The sequence below is a fragment of the Anastrepha ludens genome, chromosome 5, assembly GCF_028408465.1.
Source record: "Anastrepha ludens isolate Willacy chromosome 5, idAnaLude1.1, whole genome shotgun sequence".
Lineage (NCBI taxonomy): Eukaryota > Metazoa > Arthropoda > Insecta > Diptera > Tephritidae > Anastrepha > Anastrepha ludens.
The window spans coordinates 425,744-433,231 of record NC_071501.1 but is presented as its reverse complement, the minus strand read 5'-3'; positions in this window follow the sequence as shown (position 1 = coordinate 433,231).

The window sequence follows — 7,488 nt, the reverse complement described above, 5'->3', positions numbered from 1 at the left end:
CAAAAAAATATTCTTTACGTTTGTAATTTAACAAATATTGCATTAATAAAATATGTGATTTAATACAAATTTGGACGATTAAAAAATTTGATTACATGTTTTCTTGTAGTACTAATAAATATGTTAGTAAAAAATCCAAGCAAGTGAATTTAACTACTTTAATTAGTCTTAGTCTTTTAATATAAGACCTCACGTTCAAATAAATAATTCAACTACTGCTCAAATTCGTTAGCAATATTGAACATCAGACGCGTGAGCAAGTTGACCTTTAGCAAAGCGACGTTTAGCCAAATAGAAGTATGTGATTGTGTAAGTTTTGGCCAGCACTGTTTTATCTAAATCACCCTGTTATCGATGTTTTTTATTGTTCTCTTTTTCGCTATTTTATTACTTAAGCTAAATTAAATTGGACCAGTACCGCCCGCAATCGAAAATTCGACCACTAACAATTCCCATTGCAATTAGTCGTTTGTAATCTATTCCAGTTTTATCATTATGTTTGTCTCTATTCTCTGTCTATCGCTTACTTTGTCTCTTTTTCTATCCTGCTCTTTATCTTTACCTTTTTTATCTCTATCTCTATCTTTATTATTATTACATTTATTATCTACTTATTAATATACACCTTTGCCCTTATATGAAGTGAATAAATTTACCTTTGTTTTTATGTTTATGTATCTTTATTTTGATTTTTATCGTTGCCTTCATCATTTTCTTCATCTGCATATCTATTTTTACCTTTATCATTGTTCGTTTTCATATTAATCTAAATCTGATCCTTAATAGGTGTCTCAGAATCAATATTAAGCATAAATTGAGGTATATAAACACATTTTCTTTTGCATTTGGTTTAGTGTCTTTTTTATCTTTATGTTCAACTGATTTGAAATTGGACCAATTGTTTCCCTTAGGCAGGGGATTGATATATAATTATTTAATCCTTAGGTATTAGCCGTAAAAGGATGTAAATAAAACATGTTTCCCTATTTAATAATGGAAACGTGACTCCCATAACTTAAAAACTGTTTGTCCAATACGATTCTAACAAACTGCATTGTATGGGCTTATAATATTTACTATACGCAATATATTCAAAAAAATTTATAGTCACTACCAATAGATAATCGCTTCACATCTTCGAGTTATGCTTTGCCCTAAACATGAACCTTAACTGGATGCTTAACAGTTCGTTGAAGTTGTCGATTATCAGCAGTACACCAGAACTGAAGTATGCAACTATTCGCAAAAAAGGAAGATTAACCCGTGAAAATTATATTATCCATTATTATCCCGGTAGATGGCTGTAGTCATCGATATCTCGTAAAGTATTGATCGAACAATTTAAAGTTGATGCTCGTTTTCAAGGTGATATTTCACGCTAAAAAATTCGTAGCATTTTTAAACCATTTACGCAAAAATACTAGATTTCTTTTTCCGCATTAATATAATTTGTGAAAGCGTATCATTTTTCTTGTTCTTTTCTCATATGAAACATGCAATATTTTCCCGAGGCATATGACGATATTTTCGTAATGTTGCCTTGTAATGTGATAACACTTTTCTTCGAGAAAAGGAAACACCATCAGTAAACCCACATCCAAAAATAATTTCGTTGTCCGATTATTTGTTTGGTGCGGAAAATCGAATCTTTGTGATTACTGGTTGAACGAATTGTGATGAATATAAATTTCGTATATCTAATAAAATAACAAAAATTACCAATAAATTCAGAATAAATTTAATGCGATATCAATCAGGCGTAGTTTTGGAGGAATAGCAATTTGGAAAGCAGTGCTTTTGTCCGATTATGCGATTGGGGCACTGTACATATTTATGTTGGCACGTGTTTGTTGATATATGTATATTTATATTTACTGTTTGTATATCAGTTTTTTAAACACAAATATTGCAATCCCCATCTTAAAAAAACACCACTGGACTACACCGTCACCTTAATTTCTTCAATTCTCACCTCTCCAAATTTCCTAGTCCTTCACCTTTAGTATATCTACTTTTGCTTTATTTTTTCCCTTCTATAAGCGGATATTATAATTCTACAACCTTCAAACCCATTCCCGCATTTACATCTTTTCCACCGCGTTTCGCATTTTGCATAGGTTTGCTAGTGTTTATTCTTCCATTCATTTCAGCTTCTCTTCTCTTTCTTAATATCCTTTACTTTTCAAATTGGCCACTCAACCTCTTTATAACTGTTCACGTACGCTTGAGTGCATTTTATAGAAGAAATTATAACAAATACGTAGCTAAAATTGTACACTTAAGTTTGTTTGATACCTTCGCTAGTTTTTTCCATATGGTTGAAAACTTTCATTTGACGAGTTCGCAAAATAAGCTTCGAGTCAATGTAGGTATTGAAATGTCCTTGAAATAATTAGTTCTATCCATCCAGACTAAGCTGCTCCGCTTAACATTTCTATAGTTTTTCCCTTATCCAGTTTTCCCTAAGAATCAATGACTTTTTACTCACAGAAAGCCACACATAGTGGCACCTAAATGACTTTCAACACTGCATAAATTAAAGAAATGTGACTTTCCCAGCAGCAAATGGGCCATGCACTACACACACACACATACACACGACATTTGTTCGAAAAAGTTGCTCCAAATATCGCTGGCTATGTGCAGATGCACTTGCGATTCTCGATTGTTTTTTGTTTTGTTGTGTGTGTGGATCTGTGTTTTTAGCCAAAAAACAAATACGTTACAAAAAAGATTCCTTTATTTCGTGAATAAAGCTCTTAACTACATATGTATGTACGTCTCCTCATTAAACGCTTTTACGCTCCTACCAATTTTCATTCTTTACTCACATTTCAAGCTGGAGCTCTCTTATCGAATTGGTGTAAATCTAAATAAGTATGTATGAAAACTTTCCTTCGCTGTATTTGTGCATGGTACATATGTATGTATATATGTCCTTCGGGTCATTGCTGCCGCCGTCATTCTCAAAGCGATGCTTAATTTTCGTTTTATGTAATGTGCAACACATTTTAATTTATTTGCATGCAGCGGCCGGCAGCGGTAAGTTTTATGTGACTGTGTGTAACATGCTAAATTACTTTTATGGTCACTTGTTGTGCTACCACAATGCTTTCACGCCTGTGCAAAGGCAGAATGGCATGCCCAAGCACATACTGATCCAGTAATAAATTCGGTTTACTTGTAGACCTTTTCCTGCAGGGTGCATATGAATATGTCTATACTTCTCTCTGTATACTCATACATACATACGTAAGTGTTTCCCAACATAACACACATTTTTTGAACTATTTTCTTCTTATTTTTCCTTTTATTTTCCTTTACTGTCGCCGCTACATTGTTTAAGCCATTACGAGTGCTACCACCTCCCAGTAGACTCCTTCACTATTTTCTCACTGTTTGGGGGTTTTACTTAATTTCCATCCCTTTCTGCAAAACAAAGTCAACACTTGAGTTTTGCAGTTTTCGCTTTGCAATGTGTATAATAGCTTAAACGTTTCCAAATACGCATGCATTTCTCTGAATGTGTGTATGTATGTACAAATGTGTGTGCCCGGTCTGGTCTGCTTACCATTTTTGGTTTATTTTTCGGTTTCGTTTGGCAGTTTATTTTCTCGCAGCTTAGCTGAATTTTGTGTATTTGTATGCGTCTACGCATTTCCGGCGCCATTTAATTAAATTTGAACTGGTATTAAACTGTGGTGAACACACACATATACATATAGGAATCGAAGAAAGAAAGCAGTAAAATAAAATGGGAAAACGATCGCTACAAGGTGACACCCAAAGGACAGATTGCTTGAGTTGACTGTTGCTTCAGTGCGCCTTACGGGATAACCAGAATCAAATCGCTGAGCGGGCTTCGCCGGGCAAAACTTCGCTGTCGAAATTAAAAGAAACTGCACAACCGAAGCGATGGCGTTTTATTTATTTAGGCTTATTTTATTTGCGGGGGGTAGCGGCAAAATGAGCTCTCAGTGAAAAATGTAGAAAAATCTTCTCCGCAGACGTTTCCGTACTTGCAGAAATGCCTCTTGTACATTGTAAACAAGACATTTAAAACTTGACCATTTGAATTAATTGAAAGGAATTGGGGATTCTTCTTTTCACTTTTGATGCTAATTTCATTTTGCTCTATTTAACTGTTGTGATTAATATCACAGACGGCATCGCTCCGGCCGACGAAGTTCGCTTAGCGATTTGATTGTTAATTCATCGCATATATTTCAATGATCTCATAAAGTAGCATACATACATACATATGCAAATAAATATTTCCAACATGTATTTATCGCAGCGAATAATCACGAAAAGCATTAAATTATTTAAAGTAAAAGTCATCTGTATCCACACAATATGACATAGAGCAAAATTTAATCATTTCATCATATCAATAGCTCTGAACCAAATCTGTTTGATTTATAGTTTTTTCTTTCTCGAAATGTCACCTCATTATATGCTAACATTACGAGAGTATTGTTATTCTCCTTGTGAAAATGTTGGGTGCCATATTTCATTGAGAAAAGAACACGAAAAATTCAAGACTTCGCTTAAAATTTGTATGAAGCAATAAACGCACAGTTTGTTATGTAATTTTTATCGGCGTTTTGCAATCTGTTTTATTGACCGTAAATAATGAACGAAACATCAACGGAGAAGACGTACCTCGATATCGTTCAACACACTTTCAAAGTTCTGAAAAAATCAAGAAACACATTTTCACGACTTACATTTTTCAGTTCGTAATTTATTTATTTATTTATTTCAGTCTGCCGAGATGTCTTACAGACTAATACAATTAGTTAAATTTTACAAAAATGTTCGAGTTCGAAATCTTAGACAATTATCATTGAAATAAAATTAAAAGGAAATTAAATTGTTAAAATTGCGCGCTATATTTAATACAAACATATTTTTTTATAATTCTTCTACTGGCCGAATATTGTGGCCTTGTTTTAGTAAACTGCATATTCGGTTGTTTTTTCTAACAGCTTGAGAACTGGAAATGATACTAGAAAACAGAAATATTGATGAAATGAATTTTTTTTATTATAATCTGGTACATAATTTCATGTGACTTATATGTGCCGGATGATAGATGACTAGGTTTGGCCAATAACTATGGTGAAAAACAAAATTGTGAGGGGAAATTCCGCTGCCACGGCACGGGAGTGATTCGCCAGTCGAATTCTGCACTATAATTTCACACATAATCGCACACTCGTCCAATCAGTAGTTGTTCAGAGGGCAACGAAGTGACATTGTGTTAATTTAATTTCTTTATTGTATATCACGTAGAGCCGGCTAACGGTCTGATATTAGCCACACCATAAAAATCTTTTCACGATGTACCGTTAGTATTCATAGGAGTTTATATACACTTAATGGTTATACAATTGGACAAATGTTTTTTCTTCTACACCTTTGTCGCAATGTTTGATACCGCCAGGTGAATATAACTCATATGCGCAAGTTCAAGCATCCACATTTTTTATCATTACAAGTGAAGCCAATGCCGGAACATCGTTCTATCGGCTAATATTCGACGCCGCCAACGCGCAATGGTGAGTAAATCTGCTGTGGAATATTTTCTCTAACATTCCAAAAGTCGCCTTATTTGATGTTATCATAGTCCGTGATTTCGCGACATACAATAGGACCAAATAGGAAGAGGAACGTGGCCAAACACCCATTATATATATGTATTCATTTACATGGTCCCACTATTAAATTTCACTTTTTTTGCTTTTATGAACTCCACAAATTACTATTCTTCTCTTCATCAGAACTTTAAGTATAAACTTGCTTTACTTGCAAATACCCCATATGCCTTTGGTATTTGCATATTTGCAGGCCAAGAGTATGCACATATATTTTTCTTTCCTTACAGTCCAAAAACTACCAAAAAACTTAAAACATCTTGTGAAAGTAATTGAAAGTTTTGTGTATATCACTAGTACACTTGTGGTGCTCTTAAATGAGAACCTTTTCTGCTGCTGCGCCAAAAATTATGCTATTATTTATTTGCCGCTTGCACAACAACTACAACGTCATAATCATTCAGTTTCTCAATTAACCCTTTTGCAAGACTTTTTATACCAAAATGTTTATGTAAATGCGCGTATATATTTTCCTGCCATTTCTCGTTGTTTCATTTTCCTTACGGAATGCTTTATTATGTGTTTTGTTTTGTGTGGGTTGCGGAAGGGATGGAAGCAAAGTTATGCGGGTTCACCTTACCACAACAACAAAACACTTAACCCATATTTATGGAAAGTAATAGTAGTGGAAAAGCTATTGTTGAGTTTTTCTGCTGCGGCCACCGCCCTTTGGTTGATTTTATTGTTCGCAATGCGATTTCTGCTGCGCGCGTGTATTGTCTGTTTGTGACGATATCCTGCTATTTCTTGCTTTGACAAATCGGAAGATTTTCTTTTTAACTAGAATTTTGTTTTTTTTCTAATTCAATTATTTCTATTCCCATTTTTGCGTTGGGTGAAGCAAACGCCTAGATATATACAATTTATTCATCTGAAACCCCCTTTGGTTACTTGTAACTAACTTCTTTGTTTTCGTTATGTTTCATTTCCCTTGAATTGTGCTGTACGGTGATTTTGAACGAACACGTTATTAGAAACCTAATTATTATAAGAATATTTGGTAATTTTGTGCACTTTTTATTTAAATGTATTCGTTGAACTTGACTCATTTGCATTTTCTGTCACATAAGAAAAATAAGTGACTTACATATATTTATACTTATTAAAATTTAGCTTAAGGCCACAGTAGCCATAGCTATAAGCTTTTTTTTGTATTTTATAGTTAACTATAAATACAATTGTCAATAAAAAAAAAAAACGAAAAAAAAATTTATTTACATTCATATTTTCTTTCCTATTCCATTGGCTAATGTAGCAAGTACGTTGATAAAACGCCTGCAAGTATGCAACATTGTATATTCTTCGCTCACACCCCTATTTTTTTACTATAATTCTCAGTAGTTCGGTCGCACAACTGTAGCTCAAATTATCATGCTTACCGTAGTTTAGCGCTAAGTGGTTGTACCTCCTTGCCGCGTCGTTATTTTTTAATTCGCAACTATCTTGCCTTATTGCATCTGCTTAGTTTTGATATTGTCTTTGCTCGTAAAATGATTTTTTGGTTTGCTCTTTTCTTCATTGTTTTGAGACTTGCTTTCTACTTTTCATTCTCCTTCTCCTTGCTCCGCTAAATTTTACAACTTCCGACTATTTTTCGCAATCCTTTCTGGCTATGTACACAGGGCCCTGCCCCTCTCTATTCCTCCCCTTGCCCCTTAAAAAGTAAACCATAAAAATGTAAGTAAACGTAGTTGAATTTGAAAATTGCGCGCCGCCGCTCCAACTACAAGTTGTTGAAGAACAGTACGGACAAAAGCAAATGAAGAAAAAAAATAATAATTCGTCGCACACTATTTTCTACTCTCATTTTTGCCCGGCTGCAGCATTT